General features: G+C 38.9%; 1 protein-coding gene across 9 annotated transcripts in view; it reads left to right on the top strand.

The window, feature by feature from the left end:
• The window catches only part of ptprfb (protein tyrosine phosphatase receptor type Fb), a 204126-nt gene that overhangs the window by 63477 nt on the left and 118452 nt on the right, over positions 1–22197 (top strand). The window contains exon 1 of one of the 9 annotated variants that reach the window (XM_055202564.2): positions 6023–6397. The exons of the other annotated variants lie outside the window; for them this stretch is intronic. The gene's annotated coding sequence lies outside the window, so the exon portion shown is untranslated. Of the gene's footprint in view, positions 1–6022; positions 6398–22197 lie in introns of those variants that run through there. 9 annotated transcript variants of the gene reach the window in all.

A 22197-nucleotide genomic window follows, 5' to 3' on the forward strand; every position in this document is an offset into this window, starting at 1 on the left:
GTTTCAACCGTTCATCCACCCAAATTAACAACACACAGGGCCAGCTTTAGCCCGCAGGCTATTTCAGTCTGTCTTTTATCTTGGCACGTGATGCCTGAAAAGCCCCTGGTGAAAGTAAGCCAGGAGAGGGCAACAGGTGCAAGTGAGGCATTTTTTAACCTCCTTGCCGTTACTCCATAGTTCACACTCCACCCACTTTAACAACACACAATGAATGAATGAATAAACTGTTTGTTTTTTTGCGATCCACAACGTCAGCTGTATTTTACTGTAGGAAAGCACTACACAGATAAAGTTTGTGGGAGTTTTCTCTAGGGGGACACTGCAGGGACAATTGTGAAAATAGGTGTAATTATGCCCCAGAAAGCAGTTCAACTTCTCTCCTCTGGAGGAACGTAAAACTACGCAATGTCTTGTCCTGGTTTCTTTTCCCCAGACATTGTTGATCTCACGAGGGTGAGACGAGGGTGTTGTTTAATGTCTTTTTAAGGATATCTAGGATACAGAAAATGCTGGATGATTTCTGTGCTGCAGGTTGTCCATTTAGAGGTTGTGGCAAATTTTTAAACATTGACAGATAATTCAAAGTATAATTTGGATTGATAGAAAAAGAGAATCTGCTTATGATTTTGCCAGCTTTAGACATTCACAGTGTAAAGTGTTTTAGTATCATTTACTCAATCATGACATTGCAATGTATGGTTGTTAAAAATAGATTTTTTCCACATTTTTCTTTATTGTTTTGTCGATTTTTTTTTGTCTACAATCACGCTGCTTGATTCTCATGTATAATTTATTCCAAAGTAAAATTACATTTTTAACAATTTTACCTGCTCATAAATAATGTAATTTAGAAACGCAGATATTAGCCTGGTTTTTAATGTGTAGGTTACATTAAAAAGATCATGAAGAATATTGCATTAAATAAGTATTTCATAATATTACATTTTACAATATGGTTAATGGAATGATATCAAAATTAATAATTTATTACAACTTCTATTAATAACACAAAGTATAATTCATTTATTTGTTTATGCTTCTCAATCATCTCTAACATCTGTGATTTTGTAATATTTTGTTGCTAATGCAAAATATAGAATAGTAAACCATATGTGATATTACTTCATCATATAGAGGTGTAGAAGAATATTTACTTATCAGCGAAATTGACAAGTTATCTCTGTCTCTGCTACACTGTAAGCCCATACAGGTTGATTGAACGTAAAAAATTTATGGAAACTCGTTGCCCTAAAAAAGTTGATTTTGCCTGGTTGAAATAACAATTAATTTTAAGTTTAATGTACTTAATGTTTTATTTTCTTCCAATGCACTCTTAACCCAGATTAGATGACATTACTAGAAATGTGTGAGGAAACCTGTTGCATATAACTTTAGTTTTTATCACTTTATTTTACTTTTGATGTTATAAATGGTATTATAACAAAAATTAATGACTGACTTTAAGTCAATCATTGAATAAACGTGATTCTCCACAGAAATACACAAAAAATGTGTTTTGACATAGATTGTAAGTACAGTGGAGAGAAATACAATAAAATGTCTTGAACAGGGTTCATGTACCGAAACACTGATCACCTGAACGGTGACTTCACAAAATTATCATTTACAACAAAACAACATCAATAATATAAGAGCTTGAACCTCTATGACATTGTATTAACAAATATTTGAATAGAGAAAGTTCTTATCAGTTTTTAATTTGTGAAAAAGCAAAAAATAATCTAAATAGTCAGGCGCAAAGGATTATGGGTATTCCTCACAACATGAACTAATAATTTAAAGTTTATTTTACTTGAATGTTTTAGTTTAATAGATTTTGTAAGGTTAACAGTTAAATCAACTAAACTTTTTAAGCTTTGGCTTCAAAACAGAAAATATTAATGATTTTTCCTTGATTGTTTGAGTCAAGACAATTTCTGGGTTAACAGTGTATTGACGAGTAATCTCGTCAATTAAGAGAAAACGCGTTCCTGCCAATGACGAGTTTTTACAGCAATTGCTTTTCCACTATGATCCACTAAGTTGCGCTCTTACACAACTTATAAAACACTGAAGCATCCTCTGATCCAAAAACGGTAAAACTCTTTGTATGTTTTGATTATCGCTCTGAATCTGATGTCTAACAAAAGTCCTTTACAAAAAAAGCAATTATCTCAGCTTTTGGCTAAATATTAGGTATTTTTGAATAAACCTACCCATATTTGAGAAGTGATAAAAAGAAAACAAATGGAGATATGATGAAATGTTTTATTTATTTATTTATTTACATTTATTTATTTATTTATTTAATGAAAGCAAAGGGGTCAACATATCAAATGAAAGAACTTTCATTGGATATGTTTATATTTTTAAAGTAGAACATTTTTTGGAAGGCATTGAACTTATAAAAAAATAATATGAAATAATAAAAAATGCTGCCGCTGGCTGGCAACTATTTAAAAAAATGCAGGCGGGGGAAAAAGTTAAAAGGTATAGACCATTTCAAATGATGTAAACAACACTGGTCCAGAAACACTTCGTGTTACAGTTTGCGACAGTTATTTTTTGTTTCACATATATCATTATCTTTAAGATTGTAACAGGGTGTGCTTTAATGAAAGCGATGAAGAGGTGAATCCATGTGCAAAAGGTGTTTTATTGTAAAATCCCAATAAGGGCCAGCAAACAAATCCAAACAGGGTAATCCACAAACAGAATCCAAATACAGGCAAAGGTTCAAGGCAGGCAGCAAAACAGGCAGAATCCAAAATACAGGCAATGGTCAAAAAAACAGGAACAGATACAGGTAACAGGTTTAACAGATCAACAGATAACAGAATCAGACAGGTAACAGGTTGGGCTTACTATGTATAATATTCAGCCAGGAACAGGTGAACAGGAAGTGACTTATATACAGACAGACAGGAAGTGTGAACTGTGACATGGCATGATGAATATCAAAATAAAAGTCAGAACAGAGCAGGGTATCAAAATAAAAGTCCAAAATACAAAAATACACAGAACACAAGTAAACACAGAACAAAACCATTACAGAACCCCCCCTCTAAAGGGCGACTCCCGGAGCCCAACATACAAATTACAAAGTCCAATAGAGGGTGGGCGGGCGGGCCAGGACCTCTTGGCAAAGGCAGGGCAGTTCAGGGGAGGTCCTGGGTCATATGGCCAGGATGGTCCAGGAACATGAGGCAGATGCGGGCCTGGGTCATGGGGCAGATGCGGGCCTGGGTCATGGGGCAGGCTAGGACCTGGGTCATGGGGCAGCCTAGGACCTGGGTCATGGGGCAGGCAAGGACCTGGGTCATGGGGCAGGCTAGGACCTGGGTCATGGGGCAGGCTAGGACCTGGGTCATGGGGCAGGCTAGGACCTGGGTCATGGGGCAGGCTAGGACCTGGGTCATGGGGCAGGCTAGGACCTGGGTCATGGGGCAGGCTAGGACCTGGGTCATGGGGCAGGCTAGGACCTGGGTCATGGGGCAGGCTAGGACCTGGGTCATGGGGCAGGCTAGGACCTGGGTCATGGGGCAGGCTAGGACCTGGGTCATGGGGCAGACATGGAGCTAGATCATGAGGCAGGAATAGACCTGGAACACAGGGAGAGGAAGGGTCCGAGCACACTTCGGCCTCCGCCTTGGTGTCCTCTGCCTCCTCCCTGTGTCCGGGTACTACCCCCCCCCAAAAAAAACTTGGGAAAGCTCCCAAAGCCCAGGGTGGCGATGTCCCAGGTGGTGGACCAGATGAATCTGACAAGACAGGTGAATCGGGCAGGACAGACGAATCAGATGAGTCGGGCAGGACAGACGAATCAGATGAGTCGGGCAAGACAGACGAATCAGATGAGTCGGGCAGGACAGACGAATCAGATGAGTCGGGCAGGACAGACGAATCAGATGAATCAGATGGATTAGATGAATCAGAAGAATCAGAGGAGTCGGGCGGATTAGGTGAATCAGGCAGATCAGGTGAATCAGGCGAATCAGGCGAATCAGGCAGATCAGGCAGATCAGGCAGATCAGATGAGTTGAGCAGATCAGATGAGTCGGGCAGATCAGATGAGTCGGGCAGATCAGATGAGTCGGGCAGATCAGATGAGTCGGGCAGATCAGATGAGTCGGGCAGATCAGATGAGACGGGCAGATCAGATGAGACGGGCAGATCAGATGAGACGGGCAGATCAGATGAGACGGGCAGATCAGATGAGACGGGCAGATCATATGATTCCGATGGTTCAGATACAGAGCCTGGAGGAACACAGGGGACAAACGAGCAGAAGGCAGACCAAACGCACCACAGGGCCATGGCAAATTCAGAAAGTATACAGTCACTGAGACATACCTCTGTGGTGGTCGATTCGGGCAGGGCGGCCATCTTGATGATAGGTTCAGGGTGAACAATAGCCCTCATCAGTTCAGGTGTGGTGGTGACGATGGCCCTCTCAATCACAGGTGCTGGGATGACAATAGCTCTTTCAAAAACAGGTGCAGAAATAGGCAGGATGGCGGCCGTTTTGGGATTAGGCAGGATGGCGGCTATTTTGTCAACAGGCATGGTGGCGGCCATTTTAGTAACAGGCATGGTGGCGGCCATTTTAGGAACAGACATAGTCGAAACAGGCATAACAGGGCTTGGCGTGTTGTGAATATTCACTGGAGGTGCATCCCCAACACCCACAGTGAATGGTGAACCACATAACAAAAGAGCGTGATCGATATACATCTCAATGGTCCAGTGGGGTGTATGGAGTGGCATGGAACGGGCAATGTCTCGATCTAGTCCACAATAAAAAATGTCTTTCAGAAAAGAATCTTTGAAGTTTACCTGATATGACAGTTCACAGAAATCCTCTACATAGTTCTCAATGGGGCGGTGGTTCTGGCGGAGACAAACAAGTTGATCTGCTGGAGTCATGGTGCTGGTGGGAATTTTCAAACCTCTGCTGGATTCCGGTTTAGGCTGATTAATCTGTAACGGGGCGTGCTTTGAAGAAAGCGAGTGAGAGGGTGATTCATGTGCAAAAGGTGTTTTATTGTAAAATCCCAATAAGGGCCAGCAAACAAATCCAAACAGGGTAATCCACAATCAGAATCCAAATACAGGCAAAGGTTCAAGGCAGGCAGCAAAACAGGCAGAATCCAAAATACAGGCAATGGTCAAAAAACAGGAACAGATACAGGTAACAGGTTTAACAGATCAACAGATATCAGAATCAGACAGGTAACAGGTTGGGCTTACTATGTATAATATTCAGCCAGGAACAGGTGAACAGGAAGTGACTTATATACAGACAGACAGGAAATGTGAACTGTGACATGGCATGATGAATATCAAAATAAAAGTCAGAACAGAGCAGGGTATCAAAATAAAAGTCCAAAATACAAAAATACACAGAACACAAGTAAACACAGAACAAAACCATTACAAAGATGTTTGTTTCAGTTATTCAGGTTTATATGTTCTGTTGGTTTATTTTATCCCAACATTTATCTAGTGTTAAAAAACGGAAACAGGAAGTGCTTATGTACCAGTGTTGTTTACATCTTTTGAAATGGTCTATAGGATGTAATGAAAGTCAAAATTTACTATTGTTTCAGGATATTTTTATAGTTTGTACAAAATTTGTTAGCTTCTATCAAAGTCTTTTTAATGTAATGCTCGTGCTAGATTTGTTTGCCCTCTTTTTGTTACATTTGTTCATATTTGACTACTATTAAAGGCTACTAATAAACTACTTACCACATTTAAAGTGGAATTTTCATTATGAAATATTACATTAGAATTTTCGAAACAGGAAATTGTGTCAGAAGTATTGCAATCAATGATTAACGTTGGCGTCCCGCCGAGTTTTCTGATGAGTCAGAGAACACAAAGGCAGCACGTACAACCTTTGCACGCAGGTGGGTTTAAAAAAAAGTGCATTTGTCATGAAAGCACTAAAATCTCCAGCTCTGACATCACACTGGCTCCACCCCGAGTACCGCCCCCAGGTCACTGTTCACAGTGTGAAGAAGCTTTCCCTCTGTAAGGACTACAATCAACTCTCTCTCTCTCTCTCTCTCTCAATCAAGAGTTTACCACACCAGTGGGAAACCCACGGAAACAAGTTAATTTTTAAAAACCCTGGTGAAAGAAAGGACTCCTTTTACTTCAATTACATTTTTACTGGATTGAATTTCAGGAATAAAGTGGGCTTTGTGTGACTGTTTCAGAGACGTTAACAAGGATCTACCAACTTGGATGTAACGTTCGGAAAGATTTGATTGTTGTGTTGATCACTCTTGGGAATAAAACTAGTTGAGAAGAAAGCTTTAAGGATTTAAAGAAAGGATTCCTATTTTTCCGATTTCCTGTGGATATTTTTGTCATTTTACCGTTATGGGTAAGTAAAAATTGCTTGTAGTTTTCAGAGCGTTTCATGGTTTTAACAAGATATTTAAGTTGGCAGATAAAACAACAAAACACAATGAATTTAGTGTATCATATTTTTAATTCTGAAACTTACTTAGATTCAGTACGTGAAAATATTCCTTTCTTTTTTGGAAGTTTGTGGTATTTACTCCGTCATTGTGAAGGTTTTTCTACAGCTTCTCCTAAAGAACCTTTTCTGACTCTTTTGTTCTTTTATTGTCACTTGTTAAACCAAAACAATACTTTAACCTCGTCTTGGCTTAGCTCTATTGGCTACCTCTTTGGCAAATTGCCCCTGTCTGGTAAGAGCCCTCCTCTGGTTTTTCTTTCAGGGCCTTTTGAATAGAGGGCCGTCAAGTGTCCCCCAGCTACCACCGATACAACGTGAGAGACCCTGCTGTGAGACCGCTTGAAGTCTCAGGCCAAACAACCCGTTTTTCCAGTTGCCTTTATCTCCCTCCTTGTTCCTGTCTTAGTTTTCAAAAAGGTTTCTGGCTCTGCAAGTTTTTAAAGCGCCAACTTAAGAGCGCGGGAGAGAGAGGGAGAGACTACACCGTTGATTAAAGGTGACAGAGGAAAATTATAGCCTTTGTCGTCAGTTGTAAAGATATGTTGACGCTCGTACCGAAACGGCCCCATAACTCCAGATGTTATTGGAGAAGCATGAAAATTGGCTTGTGTCTGGCTGCTTTGTCAATTTGCTAAGATGTATTTTATGCAAGCTTTGCCTTTTTAAATATGAATGTTATGTGATTTTTAGCTTTTTCAATTGCGTGCAGTTTAGCACAACAAGCGAGTAAGCAAGCATTGCACAGTTTGGGTGCTGCTGTAATGAATTAAATGTTCTTTCTTTAGTTTTTTCTTACTTTAGCAGTTTAGTTTTGTAAAGGTGTAAAGTTAGGAAGGGAACAGGAAGGTGTAAAAATAGCACGACTGTCTCACTTTGTTTAGCATGAAAAGCTGAGATCTCCTGGGGATGTGCCAACTGAGAGAGAGAGAGAGATGTTCTCTCAAAGTTGTGCAAAATCTCAACCATTACGCTCTTGCTCTTGTTAATCATTCACCAGCAAAGACTTGCAACTGCTAAACGCTGGGGGTGGGGGTGGTGAACAGAGTCTCCTAAAAGGTTTTTTAAGGAAAAAAGCCAAAACGATTTTGATCTTTGCATTTACCACCTCTAAGTGCTGGTGTAAAAAATAGAAAAGAGGAGCCACGGGAGTGTTTGCTATTGTCGGTAGTGGCCGAGCCCCTCTGTGGTTACTGTTGACCTCCCACATACAGACTGATGACCTCAAATTCTTCTTGGACATCTTCGTCACAGTCATGTCACCAGCTGCTGTCTTGAGTAGAATGTAGGATCGCAAAGACTGAAGGCCTTTGGCGTATTATGTGTTAGCTGTGACAACATAAATATCACTGTCTGCAGTTTTGCTTTAGGTGACGATAAATATGGTTGTGGACATATATATTTGTATTAAGCAAAAATATACCTGGCTGGCATAAGTATAAGTTCCTTTGGTAAAGGGTTATCCTAGTCCCAGACTAAAATGCAAGTTTGAGCCGCTTTAATTTAAAAACACCTTGTCCTAACTAATTATAACATGTATCTGTGACATTGTTTTGTCTCAAGATGCACACCTGTAGTGTTTTTTGTAAAATATGTTTTTAAAAATGTCTTAAATGACCTAATATAAATAAAGTCTAGTTCTGGTTTAACCTAAAACCTGTCTGGGAAACCGCCCCTTTTCTAATTTATCCTAATGCTATGTTAAGAATTTGTTTTAAGATTCTTTAACCTGTCTTCTACTGAATAATATTACTGCATGCAGCCATTATAGTGATGCCTAATGTTTGGACAGAGGCTTGGAGCCCTGCTTGGGTGTCCGGGTGTGAAAAACATCACAGCTGCGGTAACACTTACTGTGTGTTGGGTAAAACCTCATAGTTTACTGATTAGCCATGCATTCCCAAATTAAAAGCATTATTATTAAACTTATCTTGTGAAGAATGTTTTGTGTTTTTGTTTGAGTAACTCTACTCTCTTTGTGTTATCAGCATTTCATTGAATGGGGTGTGATTGGCGCTTTTGTTTCGCATATTTTTGCTTGGAAAGCTTTACAATAATTAGCACTCTCAAATGCACTTCCAGACAAAATGGTCACAGTATGTACCTTAGCTCTCACTGGGGCTGTACCATTTCAAAAAGTATACATTTGTACCTATAGACAGAGTTTATATTTGTACCTCAGAGCTACATATTGGTACCAAATTGAGCTTATTAAGACCTGAAAGATACATAATAGTATCTCAAATGTACATATTGGCACAAAATGCATATCTGTGTCTAATGGTACATATTAGACTGTCCGAAATAAAAGCACAAAGAAGGTGCAAAAGTGTACCTTCTTTGTCACTGGGGAGGTCCATCAAAGGTTTATTTTTGTCTGTTAATGGGTATATAACACATTGAAATGTATCTTTTGGGGTACAATATTATACCCATTTTGTACCTTAAGGAACAATTTATTACCAGTTAAATTTAAGAGGTACAAAACCTATACTTTTAAATGTGCACAATAGATCCTTCAGGTACAGTAATGTACCCAAAAAGGTAAAACATTGTATTTCAAAAGGGAAGATACAAAAGGGAACGTTATTGTACCCCAGTGACAGAAAACGTACAGTTTTGTACCCTTTTCTGACCATGTAGGATCTTTTAAAGGGTATTGCCACAGTGACAGCTATAGGGTACATATTTTGACCATTTTTCTAACAGTGTGTGTATTTTACTAACTAGTGCTTGCCTCTGTAATATCTGTATTTTATGGCTGGTAATATTCATTCAAACAGAGAAGTTGAGTCTACTGTTAGAATTACAAAAAAAAGTTGACATTGCTGTTACCGATAGATTGAGAATAACAGAACAAGGGTCGATGACGTGACGTTAAATATTTTGTAGGGTTGCACGATAACTGCCGATAACTGCTTATTTTTAATATTATCGGTTATTGGTCTGATAGCAAAATTAGGCAGATAAATGAAAGCCGATAAATGATGGATTATTTTGGTTTGTTGAATTTCACTTCACTTGCTCATTGCTGGCCATGTGGAGTTTTGATTGGTGCTTTCTGTGACATAGCACGAAGATGACACGTGTTGCGGGCTTAAGAAGAGGTTGCTAGTCTAGCGCAAAGACAAGATGTCCGTGGTCTGGGAGTTTTTCATTGTGAAAATAATATGAATATTTATCAGCCTATATCGGTTATCGGCCCCCAAATATAAAGAATTATCGGTTATCGGTATCGGCCAAAATTTCCATAACGGTGCATCCCTAATATTTTGTGTCCGTATGGTTCAGTTAAATGTAAAAGGGTTAAAATTTCAAAATAAATTTGCAGACAAAGTCTAAAATTTCTGGTTTTATTTCATTTTGAAAGAATATTTGGGGGATAATTGCAAAAATGTCAATGTGGTGTAACCGGTCTGTGTCAATTGGTGTAAATGAATATATAAATACATTCATAAAAATGTGGAATAAAATATTATCATCTAGTTTAGTGTAATATGATTTTTTTACATCATTTAAAGAGCTGTTTTAGCATATGCCAGGACAAATATTACAAAAACACATTACAATTTAGAATAAATAAATAAAATAAAATGAGTTTTTAATTTTTTGATGATTACGCTTACTTGCCATCAAGGTGGATAAAAGGTGGATAATTTGAAATTTTCAGATCCATTCAGTCTTTACTTTCATAAAAATTTGTGCAAATGTAATTTTTATTGCATAAAATCAACATAAATACACTATATGCATTGAAATGAACCTGATGCATGCAAGTTTTTTTTTTTACGTATTTTGAATTTCTCATCTTGCCAAGCCGTTTTTGTCACTGACCCACAAATCATCTTGATTATAAAGGACATTACCCTATAAAAATATTTGGATGTAGAAGGAGGTTTGTGTCATGCGCTTGCTTATGGAAATGTTTAAATGTTTGTAATAGCGGTCAGCAAGAGATCTGTCTTGGGTTTCTACATAACATGAGATTTAAAGATAAGGACTGAGTTTCTGCCAAACTACGTAAAGTAATATGCTCGGGTAATTTGCGGTTACGAGTTCAGTCACACTATGCCTGATGCTAGAGGCGAACTTTTACATATTAATTTTGTAAAAAGCTTATCAAATAGACAGATATTTATGTCCTATAGAGTATATTTATCAACTAAGATTATATTGTTATTAGATGTACCTAGCAATAGAATACCTTTCAAAAGTAAGTAGCTTTAATTTGATGTGTTGATGTGTTGCGTGTTATGATGAATTACACCAGTGACAAGGTTTTGAATAAAGAAAAGCCTTCAGGGGGTTGCTAAGAAAAAATTTCTAAAGCCAAACTGCTTTTCACAGGTGTAGACATATTGACCAAAGCACACACCTCGGAAGCCACAACTGTTATTAGTGGGAGGGTAATACCTGTCAGAGCTGTTTGCTCATTTGTGTTATTTTACCTTTAAGGATCTATGACTCTCTGTTTGCGCAGATTCAAGCATTTATTTGTCGGCTAGACAATTGAATTTACTCCCCAGCCCTTCTGCCATTAGCTATCAACAGCATTAGTTTTCATGATATGTGGCTCTTGCCCTTGCATTACTCATCCTCCTCCCTTTCACAGAATGCTATGCACAGCAGGATTCGCAAAATGCGGCGACTTGTTTGCGATATATGAATGAAAATGAATTTAGTTAACGTGATGTCTTTATTTACCACCTAGTGTTGCGCACCCTATCTCTATGTGTAAATTGTATCCCGAGGACACGATGTACCAAGTCATTGGCAAATAAAACCGTAACAACATTTAGCTGAACAAACACTTTATGCCTTTAGGAAAACAGAAATTGTTCCATAATTTAGCTGAGCACTTTTGCACAGGTGCCACACCTGACAGATGGTGTGCATTGAATGAGTGTACTAGAGAGGATTATTAACTGAATTTCCCACAATGCACTTCATGATGAGTATTGTATTGTTTTCAGCCCAGTGCCCCCCATGAATCTTATCAGAGCTAAAACATCCCTCGGCACCCCCTGTTGTTCCTTACTCAAAAACCAATGGACGGACTCGATTTACTAATGGGATTTGCTAATCCGTAGTTTGTTCCTGTGTAAATCTTTTTATTATGGAGATCGTATTGAATAGAAGTAGCTTTGCTGGTCTACCTTGCAGCCTGTTCATTGGTAGATGTGGACTGTCACGTCTATCATGTTAAATTAAAGCCAACATTATATGCAGTTGATGTATATCTCAAGTCATTCTACTAGCTGTAGATGCTAACCATGTTGTTTGCGTTTAGTAGTTTCACTTTTTATGCAAATTTTTGTTGTTTTAGCTCACGTCTGTTGGCCATTTGCTCTTCCTCTTCATTGATGTGTAAAAAAGTTGACTAGTACCTTTGCATTGCCTTTTTTTTTTTACAATTGTATCAGTTAATTTGCCTTGGGTGACATATTTGCATTATATTTGAGTTCGACTGCGCAGTTTATTTTTTTTTTATTTCTAGTTTTGGTTTGCATAACGTTAAGACGCAATGTTCGTTATGTTGATTGGTGGAATTCTGTCACTTACTGACATGCAGTGTCCTCAAACGTGACTGCATAATCGGATCCTAATTAACATTGACTGCAAGACACTAAATCATCAGTTGAGATGTGGACAGCTCCTTGTCTCTATCAAGTAAAATCTCCTGTGACAGTTAGACACCCTTAAACATTTGTTGACCTGAAAGAGACTGACTTTACATAGGAATTATGTCAGCAACCATAACAAAGGTGTGTCCGGTTGCAGGCTTGTTTGTTTCAATTCGCATACATCCGTGCAATTTCACTTACACATTTGTTGATTACTGGAATGAAAATGGGGACGTGTCTTGAATTGTTCGTTTTAAACATAGCAGTGACACATCCAGTCTTCAGTTTACAAGTAAACGTGGGTGTTTGCTTTAGCATATGTCTGTGCTTGTTGTCACGTTGGCAAAGCTGCAGAACCAGTTTAAGGCCGGGACCAACATTGCGTGTCTGTTGAAAAGGTAATTGATAGTCTGAGAACTGTTTTTACTGCAGGTACATCCACCCTGCAGCCATATGGTGGGGGGGCTCGAGTATGTGGCAGTAAATGCAGGAGTGGTGAAAATCGAAAAGAAGGTCTAGACTGGGTGGAAGAGGCGGGAGATAGATAGAGACGCGGTAGATGGATGACCTAAACAAGATGGATTTTATGTCAGGTTCTGTACAATCAATTGCATGCGACACATTACAGTGTCGGCGTGTCTCAACCAAGCAGATGGAAGAATTTCTATTTTTGCCGCGTAATGGCAGGACTGTGAAATAGTCTTTAGAATAGGAAGGATGCTGTCAGTTGTCTGGACTTAACTAAATCGTCACCCTTTTACCCACTGGCCGGTGAAATCTAAAGCTGAATCAATCTCGCCTTTGAGTAAGTGGCCTACTTACTTAAAGCATTGGATGCAGATGCTAAGAACCTTAAAGTTATTAGGGAGGGTGCTTGTGGTTCTGCGGCTCCTCCTGTCATTGTAAGAGTAAACATTTCAGCGGCGTATCGATTGATCTCCCCTATGTGTTGATCCTCGGCCGGCCTACTTTCAGGTCAAATTCAATATTCAGGTTGTTCTCGAGGTATAGTTTTTAGGCAATTATTGTAATATGAGATATGTCTCCAGGGAGCCCTTCGATTCTCATATAGACTAACAGTGGGGAAGCGAAAGAGTGTTGCAGTATAAACCCATTTTGCAGAAAAGCACATTGACTCTGCTTTGGAGACCAAAGAGAGCCATGGTGGCTCTTTTGATCTCGCTCCTTTCAAGTGAAACCCTTGGTAATTTGCCTGTCGCGGTCAAAGTGAGTCACGAGCTGTCAGAGAAACCCTTGCTCTGGAGCATTCCTGTGAAAAGCAACAATCAGGCTAATCCCTCTCTTCTTTGGTTCTCACTGCCCTGTTAGTTAAAACCATCGGCAAGTCCGACTGAAGGAAACTAATGACTACATCAAGAAGGACCAGAACACGTTTCCTTACCTGACGCTTGCCTAATGGGAATTGGCGCTATAGGTTTGTTTGATTCATCTTTGAATGCTAATGGAGTTGCCCAGCATGCCTCCATTTTGGTGTCCCTTCAGAGAAGCAGCTCAGTTAATAACCCATATCTAGCTTGATCTGCCAGCGCCTCATTTAAATTCTATCCCCCAGTTACAGCCGCGTTCAAGCTGCAGCCACTTGCCACCTCGCCGGCCTGTGGTTTGTTGGTTTGTCTTGGACGGGAAGCCTGTTAGTGTTTGAATTAGCCTTGTGCTCCAGTGGCAGCCTTCCCTGACGTCTGCCACCCCGTGGCATCGGCTCCACCTCTTTCTCATCACTGCTTGCTCTTTTGCATTTCAAATCCGGAGCCTCACGAGACCGCTGGGGATATGGGGCTCCATCTGCCGCAGCTGTCTGTTGTTGAGCAGAGAGATGGAAACAGAGATGCAGACACAGAGAGGCTGCAAGACCCCGCAGCGAGACTAGACTGCAGATAACCCACACCTGTAGGATTGGCACGGCAGGAAACGGAAGTTTGACGGGTGGTATGGTGATGTGGCCATGTGGTTTGTTTATACAAAGTCCTTGAGTCAACCTAAAAACTTTACTGTCTGTTCTTCACATCCAGCTGTGCAAATGGATGAGTTGTACCTGTGAAATCTCATTTGCTTTATTTGCTGTGTAATTAGAGGAGATAATGACTCCCAGGTTAACCTGTTGTCCCAGTGCGACCCACCTGTATTATCCCTTACCGAATTTCCAATAGGGCCAATATTGTGAAGTGTTTGCTAATAGCACTCGTAAAGTTAATACGGTCTTTGTCCTAACAAAGTGAAGGACTAACGCTCTCAGACAATTCAACAATTCTCACCTCCCTTTAGTCATGCAGAGGAAACTCATATAATCACCTCTTCAGAGCATTTTTTTTTTTGGTGGACAGAATTTTTGCCACACCTGAGCAACAAAGGATTTCCTTTCAGGGCTGGACTACACTTATAAGGAATCTTTGTCCTGCAAGAAAGCCACTTGTGGTTTTAGTTGTTAACGTCAGGCTTTATTGCAGCCTCTGCTGCTCTCTTTAGAGTCACTTGTCAAAAGATTGATTGGGTTTTAGTTTTCAGATAGCTGCTCGACTTTGTTGCTCTAACTTGCATGTTGTGCCTTCAACAGTGATTGAGGGCTTGGTATTGAATTGATGACCAAATAAAATATCTGTTTCTATTACCTTTTTCTGACTTTATACAATGACCGGCTTTAGTCAGTGAACTCCATATCTTTTGAGCCATCACGTTTTTCTGAGGACAAACAATTATGTGTGAATCTTATAAAAAACATGCTAAAGATAGAGAAAATACGCATGAAAGGTTTGCAATGTGACATTTTTGTGGTAAACATTTACTTACTTAATACTTAATAATTAAGCTTTTTGATTCTCTTTGGTGATTCTTATTCATTGTATCACACTTTTGTATCATTATTTTTATTAATTGTAAAGACTGTAATATAAAGTTCTTCACATTATTGAATATGTCTTTTTAAACTAAATGTCATCATTCCAAAAATCTTAATTATCATAAACAAAAAGCTCCTTTTCTTTCCATTTCCTTTAGGCAAAATGTAATTTGTTTCAAACTTTGTTTGTTTTTTTAATGATCTACATTTTCTTCCACTCTGAAGTAACAAATGTAACAAAACAAATAACGTAATTTAGTCATCATCCTTTTCCAAAAACTTTTTTTAGTATTTGTAAAAGAACACACCCTAAGGGGGCGTGCACACTGAAGCGTTTAAACGCAGCTAAAAATGCCAGAGGTCGCCTACTGTAGGCACTTGCAAGCTTTTTTTCTGAGCACTTTGGTTGCTATGATATTTCTGCTTTGTTTATCAACAATGTGCTGGTTGGTTGTTGTGATATTTGTCCTGCCCTCCCTCATCTGTGATTGGACGGCCGAGCGCCAGCCCTAAGCATAAACAAAACCCGCCAGATACTGCCGTTATTTGAAAAGCGACAATTTAAAACATACATTAGCGTTAACGCTTTGGTGTGCACGCTAGCTTATTTGCTAGCCTTATTTGTGTCAAAGAGAATTTTTCATCCATGTTTCTTTTTTACATAGAAAGAACCTGATGTTTGTTGTTAGTAGTCTTATTTCTGTAGTCTCAGGCAGTGTTGATTCAGGTGACACAGGTTTTTGTTGAGATGTCTTTGGTTTGTTTGTGTGTGAATCAAAAGTTGATGTTGGTGCTCAGAGCTAAGGGTAAACTTGCGGTTCATGTGTATTTGTGGTGTACATAGTACTATCTATATGATACAGAAGATTGTTAATGCCGTTTCAACGGATGCACGTGTGTTGCTACGGTTACCCGCTTTGCCAAAAGTTAACTTTCAATCCGTGTTTGTTTATTGTTGTGGCTAGCGGCTAATCTGACCTCTGGAACAAATACCTTAAAAATATGTTCCTTAAGACGAGGGGAGATGGCGAGCATGGATTCAAGCCAGGCAAGAATTCAAGGATCTTTAGCTAACATTGTATACATTAAATTTACACAGTGATGTAAGCTCTGAGGTATTGCCGACATGCTTAAACTTGATTTAAACTAAGGGAATTTACTGGATATTTATTTAGCTTGTTATTAAAAATAATCTACTCTGGAAGGACACTGTTGTTATTGATTCTTTGCAGAAGTGTACCGAAAGTTAAATTTACTCCACAAAAACCGTTTGATTATGTGTTGCCGTTGAAACCTACTATAAAAGCAAGAATGATCTATTGTACATCAAAGTCTGTACTTGAATTGTATTTTAAGAGTTGTATTTGTGTTCTTTAAGTTGAACAGGTAAATGGAGGTTACAGTGGGTAGGTCAGAAAATATCCAGAGGAAACAGTAGGGTTGGGTCAGAATATTTGATTATTCGAATATTTGTTCGGTGGGTTGGCATTCAATTTTAAATTTTGAGATTCTATTTTTTTTTTCAACATTATTAGCATTAATGCAGAGGCTGCCGAGCAGGAATGCGCTTTACACTCCCGCTCTATAGGTGGAGGCTTGGTGCATGAGAACCTTTCCACCAAAACCCCACAAGTAGATTGCGTTCATGTTTGGCTTAGCCTTAACTAACTTTAAGTAACATATTAACAAAACAATCACTGTTTAGTCACTTAACATGGCATTTCCCGCCATCTAAGTCGAGAGTTCTTAGTCAGAATAAGCAGTAATGTGGACCAGATCTTTGGCCATTTTGTCAAAGATCTGATGGCACAAGACTAAAAAAGCAGAGGTCTAATTTTCAGGTTGATTACAATAGCCTACATTGACTGCGAGACAGCACATGAGTTAATCTAGCCTCCATGACATTTGGTCATTTGATAAGTAAATGACTTCTATTTTCAAAACCACTTCGCCTACACTGCTTTGCGCAGTCCATTTATACCTTTGCTTCATGCTTTGACGTCAATGATAAATGAAGTACAAAAATCCATGTGAAGCAGTTCTCCAATATGTTGTTCCTACTGTGTATGTAGTACATCTCATTTCAGCTGAATTACACCAGGCTTGATTTGTAACTATAGGAAAGAACGGAAAGCCTTTCGGTATTCTTCAAAAAATGACAGAGAAAATCTGCTGGGTTATTCAGAAAGCTCTTGGTTCTTTTTATTGGTGTTCTTACTGAACAAAAATGAGTGAGCTCTCATTACATGTAATGCCATCCGTCTATCAGTCAATTGTGATTGCAGGCTCATGCTGTGATGGAAAGGACATTTTGATAGGTCATCCGCTTACATGTATGGTTTGTGTGTGAATACTCTAGGCCTGTACATGTGTCATAATAAATTCCATTGTAATGCGCTTGAGGGCTAAATATATTAGTAATAATGTAAACAAAAAACTTAAAAGGTAAAATGTCATGCAGTCAGTAAATATGGATGTATTCTGTATGTGAAAAAGAATTCCAATGTACTGTTGTCTCTACGTCAGCTGAAACCATCTTCCACATGCAACGTAGCAACACGCAATTCGCTTCCTCTTTTATTTGATTACATCAGAAATACCATCTCCCACTCACTCGCAGACTTATCAAGGTCATAGTATTTTTTTTACTTCACTTGAACTGCAACATTAAAGCCACATTCACAGAGCAGCTTAAATCAAGAGTCCTTTGTGCTTACAGTATAGTGTCTGAGGGCGCACTCATACCATCCAAACTAAACCGCGCATGGGCACGTTTGACCCCAAAAGCCTGGTTCATTTAGTGTGGGCTCAGGTGCGGAACGCACAGTGTGAGCGCAAATCGCACCAGAGCGTGGTTTAAAAGTCGAGAGGTCAGTTAGATTCAACTTCATCTGCTTTCTGATGTTATATGAATGTCTGAGTGGCATAAGCAAATGATCGACTAAGCAATATGATGTGTGTGTCATTGTGTCCAACACGACTCGAAATAGAAGCCACAAACATAAGCACTTTACTTTCTGTTTTCTTCAAAACAATTGCAACCTAATGACGAATGCATGCTCGGGCACGGATCGATAAAAGTGCAGTGTGTGTGCAAGCTCTGGGGAAGTGGGGAGAATCGCACTCGGGCACGTTTCACGGCAACTGTACCTAATATGACTGCACCCTAACGGTACATTCACACGGGGCGTAAACGTTAACGCTTAACGGAAGGCTTGTCTGAAACGTGGTCAACAGCCCATCACAGTGGCCGCTACACATTAACGTAATTGGCTGGCTCTGCCTAGGTTATTTGCATAAGACGATTTGATTGTCTGATGCACGCGTTGCCGCTTGAAAAGTTGAGAAATATTCAACTTCTGCCGCAAGCAACGGCACTGACGCGGGGCGACGGATCAACAATTCAATTCGGCAACGCATGACGTCATCCATTAAAAGTGAATGGGAAGCGTTAACGCTTACGCCCAGTGTGATTGCACCGGTAAGAATCTTCTCCAACACCCGTTTAGTTGGAAAGATTCGGCTTTATCATCCCTAAAGACGTCAATAAGGTTGTCTACACAAGGCCTTGCCATAGATCTCCTGTTGTCTTTATCTCTGGATGGGCCATTAAGGGAAAAGTAATCACTGGCGCAGGAGTGGTTGGATGGAGATGAGCCTAGGAGTGACAAGGAGAGAAGTGTTTATTTATCCTTGCTCTCCGGAAAACAGTGGGCTTAAGACGAGATTCCGGGTGTGTTCACACTGATGAGATGCCTATATGGACAAATGTATTGAACCTTCTGTTAGTTAATGTACTGTATTAGAATGAACAGTATGTTATAACAGCTTAGTCTGTAGGGTAAACGTTCCTGTAGCTCAATTGTAATAGCACAGTGTTAGCAGTGCAAAGGTCATGGGCTCGATTCCCAGTGTACACACAAGCTGATAAAAATGGATTGCTTTGATTAAAAGAGTTTGCCAATAGCATGAATGTAAATGTAAGGGCTGGCGCTTAAGCAACATTTACCAGGACTGTTTTATCTGATTTGTATGCTTGCATGGTTTAAAAAAACAATTTAGACAAAACTAAAAATTCTGTTGTGGTTTTTTTTTGGATGACTAAGTCTTAGCTTTCTTCATCAAGAACATCTCAACTGTTTTTCCAATTCGGTGGAACTGAAAATAGAATGAGCTTTGAATGTACTATAATAGTAAATCTTATAACAAGCACAATAAATCAATATAGGATAGTAATGTGTAGCTACTAGTAGTTTTTAAAATAAAGGGATCCTATTTTCAGCATCTTAATGAAATGCTGTTGGTTTGCGGTCATTTCATTGTATCACTCCTCCTTAGGTAAATTGTACCTGATGTACACACTCACTTCACCATTGTGCTATTATCGGTTTATTTACTCTGCCTTCATAACTCTAACTCGAGCAAACAGTCAGGCGTTGCATAAGAGCTCAGAGTAATTGGCAGGCAGGTTTCATTTATTGTTTTTTTTTTTACTGTGGTGTTTATGAAAAACGCAGATCAGTAGGCTAATCTTACAGCCATTTTTTAAATACAGGGCTCTAGACTAACTATTTGAGATGGGTGGCACTGTTGCCACCAAGCTAAACCATTGGTGGCAACTTGACTTAAATTGGTAGCACAAGAGTTGTCAGTTGGGGCAAGAAAGAAAGAAAAACTGAAACTACATCCAAACGTGTTTAATGCATAAATACAGATATTTAAGAGACCACTCCAAGATTATGTTCAGATTTTTTAAAATGTACGACCGCTAGAAAAAAATGAGTTGCACCTGCAGAAAATATGCCCTAAAATATAGGTCACGTTCTTGCTGTTTTGTTTGTAATCCAGTGCTTGTCTTTTGGTGAGCTAATCATACAAAAACAGCTCTTTTATTTGATATGCTTCCAAAAGCAATGTGGACCTATTGCAAAATGGATTGCGGTAGAGTTTTTTGCTAGAGCGATGACTCAACGTGTACGTTGTTTCTTGTTATTTTACCAGACAAGCCCTCTTGTCAAGAAAGATTAGCAAAAGCCTATATAAACGCGCTCTTCAAATGCCACACTGTTATGATCTCTTTCTTCAGTGTTTTCTTTGGCACCATCTCACAAACCTGGCATCCAGAAACCGGGCGTATCTACGTGCATGTGACACGCTATGAAATCAGTGTGTTAGTAATTGGCTAGTCAACACCTCAGGTGAAAGAGGAATTAAATATTTCTCATCTCCCTGGAATTTTTGTTTTTCTGTCTTCCTTGTTTTTGCTCATTAAGGTTACCAGCCACCCAAACAGTCTGAGGGAATATACAGGCAGGACCGAACAAGTTTCAGATTCTTTTTTGTGTGAATTCGGGCTTTGTTTTAGCAGGTTTTACTTTGACAGAGTGTTGTCACGGTGAGTGGATTTCCTGCGTGGAATGATTAGTCATGTAAACAGCCTCGAGGCTTGGCAGATCTTAGGTGTTGAAGTTGTACTGGACTCTAGCCATTTAACTTGAGCCAGATATGGGGCAGATGGTGTAGTGAGTTACAGTATATACTCGAGTAGACTTTTCCAAATACCCAAGCTTAGTTGATTTAATAGTCTTCGGCTGATAAGACTTTAAAGAAGAGTGTTCGTTATTTAGTAGATCTGCTTTGAACTGACTTATCTATTTCTTTTAACTATCCCTATTACAAGTATAACTAATATCAAGTGACGCAGAGGAACTAAAAGTTTTGTTTCATTTTGTCCGTTTTTCTTTGAGTAAATATGTTAGTTCCAGGACTTGGTTGTGGTCAATGAGTTTGTTTAAATAGTCAATTTCTGAAAAATATTGAGTTAAATGTTGCTGTTTATCAGTGTCTTTCCTATTCTATTTATGAAATGTATTTAGATATATGAAGAGTTTTGTTGCAAAACGAGATAAATCCGTTTTTTAACCTTTTTGTCAAAACAAGTTTATTATTATGTTATCATGTTATTATTTTGTTTTATGGTGCTACTTAGCTGTATTTTTTAAGTTATGAAGCTTTAAATCAAAACAAAACAACTGCAGTTGAATTGATATTAATTGGAATGCACAACCAAAAAACGAGATTTCTAAAAAATAAAATAAAACGATTTATCTTGTTTTGCAACGAAACTCTTCATATATCTTGTAATGCTATGTGTCACAATATCATTTTAATATGATGATTATCTAAGACATTGTCCATATGATGCGATTACATGTTTTGTCTTCGAAGTAAGCTGTTTTTGTATACGGAAGATCTGAAAAGTCGCAAAGTTTAAATTCTCAAACCCAAAGAGATAATCTTTTTAAAAGTAAAGGCTTATCCACGCCTTTCTAAAATACCTCATTCAAACACGCCCCCACATATCTACGTCATTTGTTGGAAGACTTGTATAACACCGCCCAAATGTATACGCAAAGAAAAGTGCTTTGGTAGCTGATATTCCAAATTTGGTAAGGGGTGTATTATTTCCCTCACACGCTTAAGTGATTTGGCCAATAATAACCCACTGGATAGCTGGCCAATCAGAGCACACCGCACTTTTCAGAACGTTGAGTTTTTAATCAACGTGTTTTAGAAAGGCAGGGCATAGGGGAGCAACAATGTACGGTATGTTAAGAATAATGTGTTTTTAACCCTAAACCTCATTAACACATTGCATTACAACAAATAGCCCAAATAATGTTTTTTAATAATGTCATATGACCCCTTTATCTGTTTAATTTAAATCAGTAGCTTGACTAGTTGAATCACTTTAAATTGTGAATAGCATAGCTTGGCAGTCTGAATGTTGCTTTCAGTGGCAGTTTCATAGTCTTCTGATATTTAGAGCACTTATTAAAATCAGCATTCATCCTTAGGGGCCTAAAGTGTGTGTTTGTGAGAGAGAGAAAGAGAGAGAGAGAGAGACTATATAGCAAGACATACTTCAGAAGATTTGGAGCCTTCATCTGTGTGGAGCCATTTTACCGTCATAATGGGCACCTTTAGTAGTGGCCAGTTATTTGGAATTCCCAATTCTCTTATGTCCTTTTGATATTTTGCTAACCTGCAGTCGATTATGGGTTTAGTTTCTTTCTTAAAGACAGTTTGTTTATCTAATTAACCTGGATGCTGTTGAGCAAAGCTCTACATTCATCATGCCTATACTTGTTATTGTACCTGCGTGGCTATTAAGTGCATTTCTCCATGTCTCTTTTATGAATCAGTGCTAACATGTGTGTTTTATC

The sequence above is a fragment of the Misgurnus anguillicaudatus genome, chromosome 2 (assembly GCF_027580225.2).
Source record: "Misgurnus anguillicaudatus chromosome 2, ASM2758022v2, whole genome shotgun sequence".
Taxonomy (NCBI): Eukaryota; Metazoa; Chordata; class Actinopteri; order Cypriniformes; family Cobitidae; genus Misgurnus; species Misgurnus anguillicaudatus.